The sequence below is a fragment of the Zingiber officinale genome, chromosome 2B (assembly GCF_018446385.1).
Source record: "Zingiber officinale cultivar Zhangliang chromosome 2B, Zo_v1.1, whole genome shotgun sequence".
NCBI lineage: Eukaryota > Viridiplantae > Streptophyta > Magnoliopsida > Zingiberales > Zingiberaceae > Zingiber > Zingiber officinale.
In genome coordinates, this window is record NC_055989.1 from 76,814,448 (window position 1) to 76,833,909 (window position 19,462).

Genomic DNA, 19,462 nt, shown 5'->3' on the forward strand with positions numbered 1-19,462 from the left:
GCCGTTTTCCTCTCCGTCAACCTTCTCTGCTTCGCCGTCTCCACTCCACCGCCTCCGCCATCCACCGGAAGCTGCCCGCCGCTGATGGTCTGTGCCACCATGCTCAACGGCCTCATCAACCTCGGCGTTAACTACTAGTGGCAACAGAACGACTGCTGCCCCGGACTGCCGCGTGCGTCTGCGCCGCCATCAAGGCCAACGTCTTCAAGTTCGCCGCCGCCGACACTACCGCCGCCGTCGGCCTGCTCCTTAACTGCTGCTGCAGAATACAAGTCCCGAATCCGTACATTTGCTAATTAATACGGTCGAATTAATTAAGTAATAATGATGGAATAAAGTAGAATAATTAATATATTTGCATGCTTTGCGTTTGAGTAAAATATCGGTAATGTGCGGCTTAATTGCCTTTTTAATTAATTCACAATTGGGATTAATTACTGGCTTAAATATTAATGTTTCTACACGTTGTTTATAATTATCCTTAATCTATGTAAAATTAATTAACTTATAATCAACCTCTCTCACTGTCCCTCAGTAATTACTTTAGAATCTATGAATATAAAAGAAATATATGATACGTGTTTGTAAGAATATCCATGTCAATTACTCTAAATTAAATTTTCACTTTAAATTTTATATTTTATATAAAAAAAAATCTATATCATTTACCTTACTTATTCCCTAATATATATGAATAGTAATTACATAAAAAAAAATCTATATCATTTATCCTACTTATTCACTAAATAAATATATATATGAATAATAATTATCTAAATTTAGAAAATAAATTTAATTCTTTAAATATTAAAATAATATTTCTCTCTCCTCCCTATGATAATAATAAAAAATTTCTCTCCTCCCTCTAATAATAAAAAAATATAAAAGAAAGAGAAAAAATAATAAAAAGAAATAAATATATGATAAATTATAAGAAAGTTGATGCATTATGTAATGAAAAGTAAACATCTAAATTTAACAGCAATTTACCTAAAAGCGTATCTAGGTTTTCAAATTTATCAAAAGACGCATGCTACTTTGTTATTTACCAAAGGATGTACATTTTTACATGTTTTCCCATTTTACCCTCCTGATTACTTTTCTTTTTATTTTCTCTATCATTTCTCTCTTCCCTTTCCTCCTATGCATGCAACGTTTTTCTCTTTTCTCTCTTCTTTTCTCTTCTCTTTTGCACGTTTATTCTTCTAATAATATTTTAATACCTCTGAGAAGTCAAAATAAACAATGGATAGCATATTTGAACTCCTTGCAATCTCAGAAATCCATAGGAACTGAAATGGGTACAATCGGAGCTCTCTAGATCAATAAGTGAATTTTGATATGATTTCATATTAGGCCCAACATGGAGAATTTTGGTAATTCTTTTTTATTACATTTTAACAAATTTGAGAAGCCTAAATAAACAATAGATAGCATATTTGAACTCCTTGCAACCCCATAAATCCACATGAACTGAAATTGATGCAATCGGAGCTCTCTAGATCCATCAATGGATTTTGGTCGAAACCCACTAATGGACCTAGAAAGCTCCGATTGCGCCCATTTTAGTTCTTGTGGATTTATGAGGTTGCAAGTAGTTCAAATATGTTCTTCATTATTTATTTCAACTTCTCAGATAATAAGTAAGAATCATCAAAACTCTCCACGTTGGGCCTTATATGAAATCATATCAAGCCCAATTAGGCCTTATATGATTCCATATCAGGCCCAACGTGGACCTAATATCATTCTATATCATGCCCACATTGGGCTTGATATGATTCCATATTAGGCTCAATGTAGAGAATTTTGGTGATTCTTTCTTATTATATTTTAATACCTCTGAGAAGTCGAAATAAACAATAGATAGCATATTTGAACTCCTTGCAACCCAGAAATCCACAAGAATTGAAATGGATGTAATCGGAGCTCTCTAAGTTCTTCAGTGATTTTAGTCGAAACTCACTGATGGACCTAGAGAGCTCCAGTTGTATCCATTTCAGTTCCTATGAATTTCTAAGGTTGTAAGGAGTTCAAATATGCTATCTATTGTTTATTTCGACTTCTCAGATATTAAAATACTTTTAGAAAAATCGACGTTCAAAAGAGAGGAAAAAAGAGGAGAGGAAATAGAAGAAACGTGTATGCATTGGAAAAAAAAAGAAGAGAGAGAAATGATATAGAAAATAAAAAGAAAAGTTATCAGGAGGATAAAATGGAAAAAGTATGGTAAAAAAGTATATCCTTTGATAAATAATAAAGTAACATGTGTCTTTTAGTAAATTTGAAAATTTATATACATCGTTTAGTAAATTATTATAAATTTAATAAAATGATTCGGACGAGGATACTCAAATTCTCGACACAATCCTTCTTAATAATTAATTTATCAATTAATTAATATTTCTTCTTGAACAATTAATGTTGGAAGTTTACTCCAATCTCTTTTTATTAATTTTTCTTTTTCAAATTAAAATTTTCTTATGTCCATTAAAATTAAAGCACGTCAATAACAAAGACAGAAAGAAAGATTACAGTGTTTATGCATGGGAACTAGAGCTGTGCATACTTTGTTATAAAAATGAAGCACGAGATTGAAGATCGAATTAGGGTATCTCCAATGTCGAGATTTGAAAAATTAAAAAATCTTAATAAAAAAATTTAAATTAAGGAAAGATAGGTTTGAGATTTGTAGTTTAAAAATAGTATTAAAAATTTAAATCTATTTTTTTCAAGATTAAGCTTATAATTAATGATTTATAACGTAGGAAGATATATGATTTGTAACGTAAACTCATAAAAAAAAATATAAAGATATTTTTTCATTGTAGATATAATAGTAGAATTTTTTTTATTTTTATGTGATATTGATGTGATAAAAACCTCTAAAAATCTTATTTAGATATTTAACCATTGAAAATGCTCTTAGGATATCTCTAGTAATTAAATCTTTTAATAAACTTTTTTTTTAATTTTCAATGTGTCATAATAATATCACATCACAAGTATAAAAATTTATTATTCTCTCACGATAAAAAAAAACATCTATATAACTTTTGTACAGATTTTACATTACAAATTACATATCTTTATTTATTATTTTTTTCATTTAATATTTAAATTAATTATGATTTTTAATTTAATTTATTTATAATTTTTAATTAATAAATTAATTAACTTCTAATTTTTAATTTAATTTAATTTATATTTTTATTTAATATTTAATTAATTTATGAATTTTAATTTAATTATTATCGAATATATTTATTTTTTAAAGAAAAATGTACAATTTTAATTATGGCTAACCGTTTTAAAAAAATATTATAATCATTCAAACTTTTCTATTGTCCCTTGGCTATAGTGTCGTGATAGAATATTCAAATTGTCACTCAAGTACTCACGATTCGAACCTCAACTATGACATATTTGTAATAATTTTTCCTCCAAATGGAGGGGTTAATCAAAAGATGATGGACTTTTGGGTTGGACGTCGTGGAAAATCTCATCTATTGATTAATTGTACATATCTATTTTAGCATTTAGTTTGGAATTCTATGTAAAATAAATACAAATGATCTTGAACTACAACATCTCATAGGAAAGGAGGATTTTCAATGCGAGATTTATGTTAATGGTCAGTGAAAAATTTTCATGGAGCCAGGTGCTTCCTGATTTATCTTAGTGGTCGGTGGGAAACTTTCATGGAACCGGGTGTATGCTATTTGTAATAATTTTTCCTCCAAATGGAGGACACAATCAAAAGATGATGGACTTTTGGGTTGGACGTTGTGTGCGCTTCTTAATTTATCTTAATGGTTAGTGAAAAACTTCTGTGGAGCCGGATACTTCCTGATTTATTCTAGTGATCAGTGAGAAATTTTCATGTAATAGGATGTACGCTTCATGATTTATTAGGATTATATATTGTTTTTATTTAAAAAATTTTGTCAAGATTTTTTAATTTTATAAGCCTATGACAAACTAAATCTGTAATTAGAGAGGCTCTTACAGAGATGCTTTAAAATTACTTTTGTAGCTTGGATTTATGGGAACTAGAACCATGCCTACTTTTGTAGCATGGTTTCCGTATTTTTATTATTATTATTAACAAGTTTACGTGTTTGGGAATTTACAGTGATTATTCTTCGTTTTGGCCCACGGACAAATCGTCCAAAAAAATCATGCTTAACTATAGCACTCATCGCTGAGATTTTAACTATGAATACTTCACTAATAATTTCTTATCCCGATAGTCAACATCTTAGATTTAAAAGTCTTTCAATAGTGATCGATCCGGTCCCACGAAAATTTTTTACTAAAAACTGTAGTTGAGGATTGAACCGTGAGTGCCTGGGTGACAATCTGGATGTCCTACCGCGACACCATATCCCGTGAACGAGGTAAATCATCTCCAGAAACTTAAGAACGTTGTTAATGGAACCTAATTACAATTAGTTAATTAAATGCATGGATCCATTAATTTCCGACGTATTACGCTAGCCGCTCTATAAATTCTCATCGCTTCTCGCCATCCTTTTGCCACCAACTGAAATTGAGTCGAAGTGGCATTTCGTCGAGCAACAACATCGCATTCTCCAGATCTGCCGCCGCCGCCGGTTTCCTCTTCCTCGCCTTGCTCTGCTCCGCCCTGTTCACAGGCGGCGAGGCCCTGTTCCTGCCCATACTGCCACCCTCCGGCAGCTGCCCCGTCAACGCGCTAAGCTGAATCAGCGTCTGCTCCAGCCTCTTCGGCGGCCTCGTCAACGTCAGCTTCGGGAACCTGCCCAGGCGACGCCGTTGACGTGCTGCACGCTCATCGCCGGCCTCGCCACCTTCAACGCTGAGACGTGCCTTTGCGCCGCCTTCAAAGCCAGCGTCTTCAGCACCTCTTACGCCCTGAATGCCACTAACTGCGTCAGTTTGCTCCTCAACAACTGTGGCCGGAACTCCACCGGCTACCAGTGCTAATTACTGATATGCATTGAGAAGAACTTTGTATACCTGATTGTCCATTAATGTCACTCAAGGCCATGATTATGAGTAGAAATATAATCTCATGATTCATCCAAATAAGAACAAATTTAAATTTAATGGAGTGATTTGGAATCAGCATCCCATCATGATTACATCACAATTTCAAACGATTGGTTTAAGTTCAATATGAATGATTCTTAGATTAATAAACAGAAACCATTAACATGAATCACCTGTATTATTATAGCACCAAATAATGTTAGCAAACAAAAACTGTATACATCAAAAACAAAACATCAGATAACAAGGTGCATAAACAAGAATAGCTGCCTAATTAACAAGATTAATTTGAAGAAATCCTTCACACACCCACACACACATCAAAAGAGCATCATCTTAATTGATTCATCATGCTCTTCTATATTATAAGATGAACGTGAATACAGAATAATGGAAAGAAGTCATGTTTGGCTCTTTATATCAAAGATCATATAGGTTGAAGGTAACTTCAGAAGAAAAAACAAATTATAAAGAAAGATACAGTCATCAGACTCATTCCTTGATAATTATATTCATTATATATATGGACAAGCTGTATAGCTTTAGATAAATTTTCTAGAGCTAAAAGCTCATCTTCATATATCAAGTAGCGAATTATATCAATCTATAACTCTTCTATGTATAATATGAACTAGTCTCTTTCATTCCAGCAAATCAACATCATGATGCATCGCCGGAGGATGTAGAACCTTGCCCTTTGCTCACTTACTAGCAGCCGGCACCGGTGCGTGAAAGATAAGGATTGCAGCTTCTTCTCCCTCTTTGCCATTGCCAGCAACTCTTCTCTCTTTTCTAAGCTCAAACAGATGCAGACCAATGAAAGGAAAAGGTCTGATGGTGCTTCAATATGAGATCCTGCTTGTGGTTGGCTCTTTTTGGATTTGAGATCTCATTTAAGTATTGATGGCTATGAACTGAGAGCTTTATAGCTAGCAATAGACAGTATCTGAGATTGGTGGGGTCAAGGGCACAGAGGTGTGGGGGCAGATGAGATTATGGTAATTAGGTTTTGGCCCCTTCCTTGACATGATAAGGAATTGAAATGGATAGGCTTCATAATGGCAATCAACTAGTCACTAGCTGAAACCAAGAACAGGCACTGAGCTGCTAGTCCTTTTCTGATGAAGAATTGGCCTCCACCTATTTTCTTTCTCCAAAAAAAGAAAAACATGTGTTTCTAGTAAAGTAATCAAACTTGTGCTCATCCTAGAATTTGTATTCATGCACAACAATTAGTAGCACTAGCTATTCAGAATCCACATAAATCTAATCACATCATTGCGCTAATCATGCCTAAATCATATTTCAATGAGAAATGATGGCATAATGGTAAAGCAACATACAATTAAAATTCCTATTCATAACTTTTTGACATAATTTATGCAACTCTCCATCCTTTTCATGACATAGAAGGTGGTAATATATTCTTCTTTTTGGTAAAAAAAACAGATGCTAAAATCCTGCAAAGATAAAAAAAAAATCCACATGTATATCATTGTCATATTTGCCTAATGTGGATAGTACAAACAAGTATTTGTAATGAGAAACAGGACAAGAAAGAAAAATATAGTGTTGCTGAAAATAATAATGAAAGGTCCCACTCACTTTGTTGAATTGTGCCTGAAAAGCGAATAATTAATTTAGGGGCATAAGCTGAAAATAATAGTGCAAAACTGAAAAATGCGAGTTGTATACAGAGCATGGCATGCTGAAGCTAAATAATTCTCTCACTAGGATTCTATCCTCAAATTCCACAAACACATGGGTAGAATACTCTCTGGCTTGACTGGATAAGGTTTAGTTTTGTCTATGGCCAAACACGCAAAAACACTAGGCATTGTAACAACAAAGGCCAACCTAACATACACATGAGTAACATACTGCAAACTAAAAAAAAAGGAAAAAGGTGGTTTGCAGGAAGGAACAACACTTCTTGCATTCAGAATATTTGATCCAGAATTAAATAAAATGAGTTCAACAGACCAGCTGTGCAACTGAAAAGTGGGGATTACTTATCAAATGATAACAATCAAAGCCACCAGTTCTCCTGAATATGGACTGAATAGCCATGGACGAATAAGGATTCAGTGTTCATGATCACCTTCTCTGGACCGGCTTATAAAGAACAACAGTAACATATTTAGATAAGAAACGATGGGTTATCCCAAGAGCAGCAGCAGATCTGGAGACATCTCGATTTTCAATGTAGAGGTGGTTAAGAATCACATTTTGAGGCACAGAAAGACTATTTGGATCATCTTGGCTGGGTAGATAGTTCAGCAAGGTTTGCTGCAGATGAGGAGGGACAAGCAGGGGGTCTCGAGCTTCATCCTCAATTCTTGGTATGGGATTGTTGTAGCTTGAATCGGGCGACGTGGGAACTTCAAAACCCATGACACTGACTCCTTCCTACGGCATGAATTTCCTCTTCAGGTTACAAAAGGGCTGACCGATGTAATACCAAACAAAAAGTTATCACTTACATGGTCATCTCCATTTGTTCGATCCATGGTTTAGTTAAACTGATCTGGTTTCAGTAATAAGCCTGTAGGGAAAACAATTACTAGAAAACCTTACATGAGAACAAAGAAAGCATCCAATTTCTTATATATAGACATAAATATATCAAAATTAAAACAAATATTTTATTGAAACAAAAATGATTTTTTGGCCACAACTAAAGCATGAAAACATTAGTTCAAAATTATGCTCCTTTTCCTTTGAACTCCAAATGACCAAGATATTATGATCATCAATCCTAGTCAAATACATTTTTAGAAATCAACACAGATCTTTTTGGCACCTAATCCTCCCTACTATGTTTCATGAACTCGTTACCAAAGCTTTAACTAAGATCAGCCTTAAAAACTCATGTGAACCCTGAGTCAAGCTTGATGTCCTCTTTCTAGTGGTAAGAGTGACATTAAGAGTCATTTGGTGGAAAGTATTTATTATATAATAATGTGGATTATTGTACAGGTAAATTGCCAATTATAAAATCATTCATAACCTTGTATTATAATGTTTACTAGATGTAGTTATATCATTGCAAAATTATTAGAAATCTTACATTGACATGTTTGATAAAATAAAGATTACCAGAAATTATAATTCAATTTCCATAACCCCATGAAACCAACATATTCCTGAACTCTACTCAAAAGTCCTAACATTAAGCACTCTTTCAAATTTGCAAACTCTCAAAAGATAAGATACATGCTACTCTAACTCATACAGCTTGTTTGGAACAAGCACCAGAAAGAAAGAAAAGAATTTTAGTTCCTAGATAGAAATGAACTCTAAGAAACTAAGACTTACAGTTGTGCTTCACATTAACGTTGAGGTCACATATATAGTGCAAGTTAACAAATTAGTAAATTGTGGACATAATAAGTAATAACAACAAAATGAACGGGAATTGTAAATTTCAATACAGAAATCCGAAGTTACTGAAGAGTTGGAATTCACATTCCCAAACTCTATCATTCCAAACAAAAGGAATTCATTGAAGAAAATGGCGAGAGAAACTGAGTATTGTCAAGGATTTTCCAAGTCCAAATTAAGCGGTGATGCACAACTTATTGTGAACAGAACACTGATAGTTCAATCACTCTTGAAATAAAGTTGGAATTTTTAACCAGAATTAAAAATGTGGACTAACGATCTACTGCTAGAAGATACCGCAAGAAATGAAAACAAGGATAAGTATATAGAATCAGTGTCAATAACTAAATACAAGATCGCTTATCGCACCGACGGTTTACTGTTTCAGCAAGGAAAAGTTAATGGGAATCTACCCCTTGATCTGGAAAAAGAAGAAATAGAACAAGAAGGAGAGGAATACAAGATAACTTCGGTCGAATATGGAACGAAATCCCTTGTCGCCTCACCGCTATTAAGGTCTCCGTTGGCCGGCGATGGCTGAGTAAGAACACCCGTTCTTCGCCTTTCGTTTCCTTCGTCGGGTTAGGGCCAAAGATGTGGGACGAAGAAATTATTACGACAAGTAAAATGTTCACTCTGCTCCGTGTGATCTTATTTTTATCAATTTGCCCCCGTTAGCCAAGTGCATATAGCCACTCAAACAAGTCCCTTCGGGGCGGTGCGATGGTTAAAATATGAGGTATTATCATATGAGATTTTGGGGTCGAAACTTGATGTGACCGAGCATAACCTCCCTCATGTCTTGACCATTTGCACTAATGGCTAGTAGTCACCCGTAATTTACCTCCTCCGTGTTGGCCTAGGGACGGGTTGGCGGGGGCGCTGGGGGCGAGCGAATCGCCTTTTGCCACATATAGCCACTCAAACATTGTCCACTCAAATATTGTCCCCTCGGATGGTTCTAATAGTTAACATATGAAGTATTGCTATAATGAAATCTGGGATTCGAATCTGATAAAGTCGAGATAAATGTTTCTCTTATGTGCTACTCACTATTCCAAAGACTAGTAACCGCTCATGATTTACCTCCTTCGTGTTAACGGGAGTGCTAGGGGCGAGCATATTACCATTTTTTTTATTTCCACAATATAGTCACTCAAATATACTATCCCCTGAGATGGGTTTAGTGGCTAGCGCATGAGGTGTTATCATCATGAGATATGTGGTTCAAATCTCGACAAAACTAAGATAAATATCTTCCTTATGTGCTAGTCACTATTCCAAAGTGTAGTAGCCGTCTATGATTTACCTCCTCCGTATTAACCTTGGACAGATTGACAGAGACGCTGGGAGCAAGTATATTCGCCTTTATTGTCATTATATAACCACTCAAATATACATTACAATATGAACTGAAAATTTTTACTTTCAATTTTAGATACAATCGTATTATTTTTTAAATTATATATTTATAAATAATGCTTCTCAAAATTTAAAAAGTAAAATTTATTTCTTAAATATTCAAGAAACGAAATAAAAAAATTGATATATGATATTTTAAAAATTAGATATCTAAATTTAATAAAATAATTTTTTTATTCTAAATTATAGATTTAGATAAGAAAATTAATAGGAATCTCTACTAACAAGGAGAGATTGACTTTTGTTTTAGGACATCTTACAATAATATAATACATGATATTAACGGATCGGTTCTTAGGTGCATGTGTAATAATTATAGAGGTTGGGAGATCACTGGAGATTTCATCATCTCTGTACTTTCACTCGGACATTTATCAGTTTGGATTTTTATATTTATCTCCGTCCATATTCTTTCTTAAATAAATAAATAAACAAATAAATTATCTTCGTAATGTCAAGTAATAGAAATATCTTCCGGCTCTATATGAGACCTCCTATTGATACAAACTATACTTTAAAATCATGAATCCAAGTTAGAGAAATAATCTCTTTCGTTTTATGGTAACTCTACGAGACATAATATGGATGGAAACTTTGTATACCGAATTGTTTTTTTAAAATATACATTATAATTTAATAATAATTAAAATATTAATAAATGATCAAACTCAAACGAAATAACCAAGCAATCTTTTAATCCACTTTAATTAAAACATTTGATTATTCTCCGTGATGAAAGCAATATTAATAAATGATTCAATACTCAAATCATTATCTAAATTTTAAAATTTACCCCGTACTCATTTTGTCCCTTTTACTCTTCTTAATTGATTGATAGTTTTACCAATCGACTGCATATTAATCGATTGAAAATAGTCTTCTGACTCTAAATCTAAACTCTAAAATCTGATTTGTATTTAAAAAATTATTACTGTCAATATAATGGATCAAATTGATATTTGAAGGTAAAAATATAATCAGGAGAATTAGACGAACATACATGCTCAAATCGGTTAATGAATTTAGAGAGCTTGAAATAATATGAAATCAGGTCTTGTATGTTTGTCTAATTCTCCTTATTATATATTCATACACTCAAACATCAAATTGACATATTATATTAAGAAAAGTAATTTTTTGAACACAAATGTGTCTGAAAAATATATTTCATATTAAAAAAATTTCTGTTCTCAATATGATGAGTCAAACTGATATTTGAGAGTATGAACCTAGTGTTAGAGCAATCTTGCTCTAGACATTGCTCACTGTTGATGTTTGATAAAAATAAGTTTAAGTTATGTATTATTTGTGATCTAACATAAATGTTGAGTCAGCAGGTACGAAGAAAAGTATGAAGACTTGACAAGGAAAGTCCAAGAAGATAGTCTTGGCGGATGAAGTCCCGGAGGTGCGGCCTCTGGGCAAAATGAGACTTAGCATGACAAAGTCAAAGGTAACACTTGAAGGCAAGCGCAAGGATGAGGAGCTGTGGAAACGGAAGCATCCTAAGGACGCAAGGCTGATGAAAGATGCTTAGATCTAAGCTAAGAGAATGGTTTAAGTGTAAAAAAGAAATATGTAAGTGTTGTAAATCTCAGGTTGTAAAATGTTGTAAATCTCAAGCTATAAGGTACTAGTCGACTGGTACCAAGTAACAAAATGAACAGAGAGCAGTCAAACGGATTGCAGCCCAGTACCGGTCAACTGGTACCGGTACCAGCCGATTGGTAAGTGATCGTTATGGAATGACGGTAAAAAATCTCACCAAATCTTAAGTATCGTTGAAGCTCATCAGTCGATTGATGTCGGGAAAAACTATAAAAGCAATTCTTGGAGCTTGGAGAAGTAAGTTACTGTTCTAATCGAAAGTGCACTCCAAGTGATTCCTAAGCTGACAGAATCTGTCTCCTCCTCCTAAGCTTAGCTCTCATCTTATAAGAGGAAGAGATAATCGTGTAAAGGTTTCTCCACCTTTGTTCTTGGTTCAAAAAGGAGAAAGTCTTAGTGAAGCTTGATCATGTAGGTGTGTGCCTTGGATTAGTCACCTCAAGGAGATGGAGACCAAGTAAATCGAAGAGTTAACATTGTTTTCTTAGTATTTCACTATTTCTATTCTATTCTATTTGCTTCTGCTAACAAGTTGTTGGTTAAAATCGAAGAAAAGCTATTCACCCCCCTCTAGCCGGACGCAAAGGTCCTTTCAATTGGTATTAGAGCCCGGATCGCATCGGAAGAACTCATCGTCAACCGAAGCATCAAGATGGCGTTTCAAGAGAGATATAGCACCGCTCGACTACCTTTCTTTGATAGTAACGACTTCACATATTGGAAAGGTAGGATGGAGTATTACTTAATGAATGATATTGAAAATTTATTTAGTATTGTAGATGGATTTGAGAACCCAAAAGATGGGTCGGGAGCACCTCTTCCAACCAAGGATTGGACAAAAGAGATGGCAAAGAAAGCCCAAGCAAATACAAAGGCCACAATAACCCTACAATGTGGACTCTCAAAGGAGCAATTAAGCAAAGTAAGATCATTCAACTCCGCCAAAGAGCTTTGAGAAAAACTCATTGAGTTAAATGAAGGATCAAGCGAATCAAGGAGAGTTAAGAGAGATCTCTTGTTGGGGCAACTTCATACCTTCACCATGAAGACCAATGAGACTGTGAGTCAAATGCATGGTAGATTTAAGGAGATAGTAAGTGGACTTTATGTAATAGGTGAGAAAATTGACAATCGAGACTTAGTAAGGTATGTTCTTCAATCTTTTCCTAGAACCACCTTATGGGCATCAATGGTTGATGCGTATAAGGTTTCTAGAGATCTTTCTTTAGTTAAGCTTGATGAATTATTTTATGAATTTGAACTTCATAAACAAGCTAATATGTCTTCGGAAGAGAAGGGTATAACTCTCATTGTAGAAAAGAAGGAGAAGAAAAAGAAGAAAGAAAAGAAGGTGAAATCCTCATCATCCGAATCCGAGCAAGAGTCATTAGATAGTAATGATGAAATGTCGGTAAGTGAAGTGACTCATTATGTTAAGAAAATGATGGGAAGAACAAGAAGATTCACAAGAAAGGATGTGAAGAAGATGTTTCAATCTTCAAAAGGTAAAAGTAATCAAAGTTCAAGTTTTAACACTAATGTCATTTGTTATGGATGTAATAAGAAAGGACACATTGAGCCAAATTGCCCAAAATTGAAGAAGAAAGAAGAAAAGGAAAAGAAGAAAAAGGAGAAAAAGAAGAAGGAAGTCATGGTGGCCCAAGCTACATGGGATACACTAAGCATTGACTCCTCAGATGAAGATGAGCTATGCCATGTTACCCGACATATGACATTTATGGCGTTTGAAGATGACAAAGAAGGATCAAGTCAAGAGGAAGTGTCAAGTGAAGAGGATTTATCAAATGAAGAGGAGTCAAGTGATGAATCGTCATCAAGTGACGATGAGGTAAAAGAATCTTCCAAAGTAGATTTTCTTTATAAAACTATTGATCATCTCAAGAATGCTTTTGTTAAATCACAATCTAAGGCGAAGACCTTGAAAGGAAAACTTAAGTCTATTAGAAATTATACATGTACATCTAGTGAGTCAAGTGTGCTCAAGGAAGAAAATGAAAAATTGAAGAATGACGTGATTAAACTAAGAGCATGTTTAGATAAATTCACAAATGGATCCAAATATCTAGATATGATCATTAGAGACCAAAGAGTCGTTTACAACAAAGCCAGAATAAGATATAGCCCTAAGGAAAAGGAAGTTACATACATGTCTCTAATCAATGGTACTAGAAATGATGCACTTAGAAACAAAGTCAAGAAGAATCTTAAAGAGGCAAGGTAAAACAAGGTTGGGTGCCTAAGAAATATTTGAATGACATTTCCGAATCAAGTGCATGGATACCAAAGAGTTATGTGTTTTATGTTGTGATCCGGCGGTTAGAATAGGGGACCCCCATTCTGAGGGTCAATGCCACGTGGGAGTCAAAAGGCTAGGTGGCCGACCGGAGAAGGATGGGCCGACCTCCCAGCCGGCCGACTGGTGAATAACCGATGGCAAAAGGCGCCCCGACAGAAGTCGGGGTTCCGACGCTCAATTGAACAGTAGCGAAGGGCCGAGCGGGAGGCCGAAGACAGGGTGACATACTGCTAGCAGTCCCCACAGCACCTTACCGAGGATCTACCCAGCATACCGAGGCATACGAAGAGCCGGACGGGGTGTGATTGGTTTTGGTGTGGAGTAAGATGAGTGCCGGCCGGACGCCCCGTCCAACCGGCCGGACGGGCACATCGTCATGGGGTAGGGAAAGGACAATTTATATCTTATGACAGCGGTCAAGTCCTATGACTAGACCATACTCCTAATCTGGCAACGAGGTGTTCTGCTGTCCCATCGAGAGCGTGCTTGGACTGTAGCAGTATGGTGTCAGGTAAGCTCTCTGACAAACACATACCGAGGTATGGGCTAAGAACACGTGTTTACCTTGATTGGTGTGCATGAGTTTCTTTCAGCCCTATATAAGAACCCTTATACTTCGCCGGAGGTACGAGTTCGAGACCTTTGGAGCCACTTTTTTTACTACTTGCTTGCCTGACTTGAGCGTCAGAGGGTCACCGCCGGGAACCCCTTCCCGGCCCGATTTCTGTGCAGGTTCGCCGGAGGTTCGTGCAACCAGTCGAAGATCCACGTCAGCAGCCAGGGAGCGCCACGTGCCCAGCGTCCGTTAATTCAGCATTCGGACAGGATCAATTTGGCGCCGTCTGTGGGAACGCTCTTGCATCCGAACGGAAACAATGGACGAGGCTGGACGACAACACACGGTGACACTCTCCACGGAGGAACTCGACGCTCTGATCGAGTTGAGGGCCGCCAAGCTTGTGGAGCAAAAACAGAAAGCAGCAGCCGAGCGGCCGGAGCAGCAAGCAACGTCCGCGTCTGGTGGCCGGGCGGAAGCACCGCAGGCCACCGTTGCATTTCATCGGGCCCTATTCCTCACCCCCGAAGCTGCAACAACCAATAGAGATCGGGGATCTTCTTCGGATGAAATGCCTAGACAAGACAGGAAAGGAAAAGACTCTCGAGCGGACTCATCGCCCGAGCGGATTAATGCCAATTTTCAGAGGCTATTCTACGAGACCCTCTGCCCAAGCGCTACGTGCCTCCGACGATCGGCGAATACAATGGAACCACCGATCCGGATGATCATTTGGGCAAGTTTGATAACACGGCCACCCTGCATCAATACACAGATGGGGTGAAGTGTCGGGTTTTCCTCACCATCCTCTCTGGGTCGGCTCAACGGTGGTTTCAGAGATTGTCGAACGGATCTATCTCAAGCTTCAAAGACTTCCGAACGGCCTTCCTCCACCATTTCGCAAGCAGTCGGCGCTATCAAAAAACCAGTGTTAGTCTGTTTGCCATCAAACAGGAAGCCCGCGAATCGCTCCGAGCTTACATCCAGCAGTTCAACAGAGTGGCCATGGACATTCCAACGATCACCTCGGAGACCATGATGAATGCCTTCACTCAAGGCCTCGTGGATGGGGATTTCTTCCGATCGCTCATTCGGAAGCCGCCTCGAGACTACGACCAAATGCTACACCGGGTCAACGAATATATCAACGTGGAGGAAGCCCAAGCAGCCCGGAAAAAAGAAGCTCCAACCGAGCGGGTTCCTCCTGCCGAGCGGAAGCCTCACATAGCTCATCAACCACCAAGAGGACCAAGGGCTGAAGCAATCCGCTCCCCCCATGGGAGGTCCCATGTGCAAGAAGTAGCAGCCGAGCAGCCCAAGCCAAAGAAGAAATGGACTCCCATGTTCTGCTCATTCCACCGCACGGACACCCACAATACCAGAGACTGTCGGAGTCTGCCCCTGATTGCCCATCCCGTTCCCCAAAGTGGTGGTCGTAGATCACCATCATCCGACAGGCGACAGAGGCCTCGTATATCCGAGCGGACAATGCCAGATAGGCGGCAAAGGCAAACTCCCAAGCGGCATCATACACCGAGACGAGAAGACAATCCCCGGCAGTCTAGGGAGCGACCCAGATCGTCTGCCCGGGAGGAAGAGAATAGAAACAACACTTCCCGGGGCGAGATCAACATCATAGCGGGTGGGCCGAGCGGAGGTGACTCTAACCGAGCAAGAAAGGCGAGCGTCCGGCAGCTCCAAATTCATGCAGTCGGCTGCAGCCAAGAGCGGGCGAGCAGACCTGAAATCAGTTTCGGGCCAGGGGACTTGGAAGGAGTTGAAGTACCCCACGACGACGCTCTCCTCATCAAAGCGGTAATAGCCAACTACACTATTCACTGCGTATTTGTTGACACAGGAAGTTCAGTCAACATCATATTTAAAAAGGCGTTCGATCAACTACAAATTGATCGGGCCGAGCTGCTACCCATGACGACCCCCCTATACGGGTTTACGGGTAACGAAGTTCAGCCGGTCGGACAGATCTGGCTAGCTATCTCGCTGGGAGAAGAGCCGCTCAGGAGGACGCGGACAACAAACTTCGTGGTGGTCGACTCTCCCTCGTCATATAACGTCATTTTGGGACGACCGGCGCTCAGCAAGTTCCGAGCGGTCGTCTCCACCTTCCACCAGAAGATCAAGTTCCCCGTCGAAGACAAAGTGGGAGAAGTACGGGGAGATCAACTGGCAGCTCGGCGATGCTACGTCGAAATGGTCCGAGCAGAAGCAAATTCCGCTCGGAAGTCGCCACGGATCGAGGTGAATGCTATAACTGAAAAGCCTCCCTCTTTAGTTTATGAAGAAAAAGAGGAAGTGCAGATACACCCGACCCGATCGGAGGCCACGACATTCATCACGTCTGATCTGGAGGCGAATCAGAAAGAGGAGGTGATCCAATACCTCCGAAGAAACCATGATGTCTTCGTCTGGTCGACACATGAGCTGCCTGGAATTTCACCAAGTATAGCGCAGCATGAGCTCCACGTCCGACCAGACGCTCGGCCAGTAAAGCAAAGAAAAAGGGACTTCAGCGCCGAGCAGAATGTCATCATCCGAGCGGAGGTGGAGAAACTCTTGGAGGCCGGCTATATACGCGAGGTCCAGTTCCCGAGCTGGTTGGTGAATGTGGTGCTAGTTTCCAAGCCCGGCAACAAGTGGAGAGTGTGCATCGATTTTCGGGACCTTAACAAGGCGTGCCCAAAGGACTTTTACCCCTTGCCCCGAATCGATCAACTGGTGGATTCTACGGCCGGTTGCGAGTTGATATGCATGCTCGATGCCTATCAGGGATATCATCAAGTGCCGCTCGCCCGGCAAGATCAAGAAAAAGTTAGCTTCGTGACGTCCGACGGCACCTACTGCTATAATGTAATGCCGTTCGGATTGAAGAACGCGGGAGCCACCTATCAACGCTTGATGAACAAAGTGTTCAAGGAGCAGATCGGGCGGAATCTAGAAGTTTATGTGGACGACATTCTTATCAAGTCCGTCCGAGCGGCTGATCTCTTCAAAGACATGGAGGAAACCTTCCGAACGTTACGGAAATATGGAGTCAAGCTAAATCCTCATAAATGCCTGTTCGGAGCAAAAGGAGAGCGTTTCTTAGGATACATAGTGACCGAGCGGGGTATCGAAGCAAATCCCAGCAAGGTGAAAGCTCTACAAGACATGTCGTCTCCGCAAAATACGAGGGAAGTGCAGCGTTTGACCGGTCGGATAACTGCTTTGTTAAGATTCATATCCAAAACCGCCGACCAGAGCCTTCCTTTTTTCAAAATCTTGCGCAAGGCCACTAAGTTTCACTGGGACGAAGAATGCGATCGGGCGTTCGAAGATTTGAAGGCATATCTGAACTCTCTCCCGGTATTAGCCAAGCCGGCTGCGGGTGAGCCACTTTGTATCTACTTGTCTTCAACCGAGCAAGCAATCGGCTCGGCACTAGTGAAGGCGAGCGGGGAAGAGCCTGTGTATTTTCTTAATCATATTTTAAAAGATGCTAAATCTCGCTACACTGGGCTCGAGAAGCTGGCTTTCGCTCTGGTCTTCGCCGCTCGGCGCCTTCGTCCCTACTTCCTGGCGCATACCATTATTGTCAAAACCAATAGCCCGCTCAGGCGAGTATTACTGAATCCAGAAGCATCCGTGCAACTCATCAAATGGACGACGGAGTTGAGTGAATTTGACATCCAATACCAGCCCCGCTCGGCAATCAAAGCACAGTCCTTGGCAGATTTCGTGACCGAGGTGCAGAATTCAGAGCCCGAAGCTATGTGGAAATTATTTGTGGACGGGTCATCCACTCGGCTCGGAAGTGGGATTGGAATACTGTTGCTCTCCCCTCAAGAAGAAAAGATGCACTTATCCGTCCGGATGGATTATAAAGCTACAAACAATGAAGCAGAGTATGAGGCCCTCATAACCGGCTTGCAGGTAGCACGACATGTGGGAGCCGGTCGGGTAACGCTTCATTCGGATTCACAGTTGGCCGCTCAGCGCTCAGCTCAAACTCTACGCTGAAGCCTTTGAGAAGCTCAAAGCCAATTTTAGAGAAGTCATTGTTCGGAAGATACCCAAAGCGGAAAATCAAGCGGCCGATGAGTTAGCCAAACTCGCGAGCTCAATAACGCCGGTCGCCATTCTGCAGCCGATTGAACAAGTATTGTTGGTGGCGCACATCGACCGTATGAAGGGTCTCACGTTTCCGAGCGACTGGAGGACACCGATCATGGAGTTTCTCCGCTCGGGTTCTACACCGTCCGATCGGGATGAGGCCCAGCTACTAAGGAGGAGAGCCGGTCGATTCACGCTCATTGGAGATCAGCTATATAAGAAGGCTTTCTCCCGTCCGCTTCTGAAATGTGTGAGTTCAGAAGATGCGGCATACATCCTTCAAGAAGTGCATCAAGGGTCGTGCGGTGGTCATCCGGGCGGGCGATCACTAGCTAAAAAGATACTGCTGGCCGGATACTTTTGGCCAACTTTACAAGCAGATGCCGCTCGGACCGTCGCGACGTGCCTTTCTTGTCAAAGGTATCATAATTTCTCTCACCGACCGGCGGAAGAAATGAAGGTCGCTACTGTCTCTTGCCCGTTCGACCAATGGGGAATGGATATTGTGGGTCCGTTTCCTATGGCAACCAGACAGCGGAAATTTTTATTGGTGGCGGCTGATTATTTTTCCAAGTGGGTGGAGGCCGAGCCGCTAGCCAAGATCACCGAGCAGATGGTCAAGAAATTTATTTGGCAGAACATCATCTGTCGGTTCGGCATCCCCCGTCGACTTATCTCCGATAACGGGCGGCAATTCACAGGAAAGTTGCTCGAAGATTGGTGCAAAAGCTATGGCATCGAGCAACACTTCATGTCCGTGGCATATCCCCAAAGCAATGGTCAAGCCGAAGTAGTCAATTGGGAAATTCTTCGTATTTTGCGCGCTCCGCTCGATCATATGGGAGGAAGTTGGGTGGATGAGGTGTCAGGCGTCTTATGGGCCATCCGAACGACCCCGAAGGAAGGAACTGGCGTCACACCCTTCCATTTGGTGTATGGCGACGAAGCGGTTATTCCTGTCGAAGTTGGAGTTGAGTCCGCTCGGATCCAAAATTATGATGAGGACAACGCCGAGCGGAGGAACATGGAGC

At 39.7% G+C, this 19,462-nt stretch overlaps 1 long non-coding RNA gene across 2 annotated transcripts; it reads right to left on the reverse strand.

The window, feature by feature from the left end:
* Positions 1-5,348: 5,348 nt before the first annotated feature.
* On the reverse strand, positions 5,349-9,069 carry LOC122045944. 2 transcript variants are annotated; one of them, XR_006130152.1, is made up of 3 exons: positions 8,879-9,069; positions 7,518-7,579; positions 5,349-7,443 (listed from the first exon to the last, which is right to left on the reverse strand). It is a non-coding gene; the product is annotated as an uncharacterized LOC122045944 (long non-coding RNA). The 2 variants fall into 2 exon arrangements; XR_006130151.1 differs by having other exon boundaries at positions 8,925-9,051.
* Between the last annotated feature and the right edge of the window lie 10,393 nt (positions 9,070-19,462).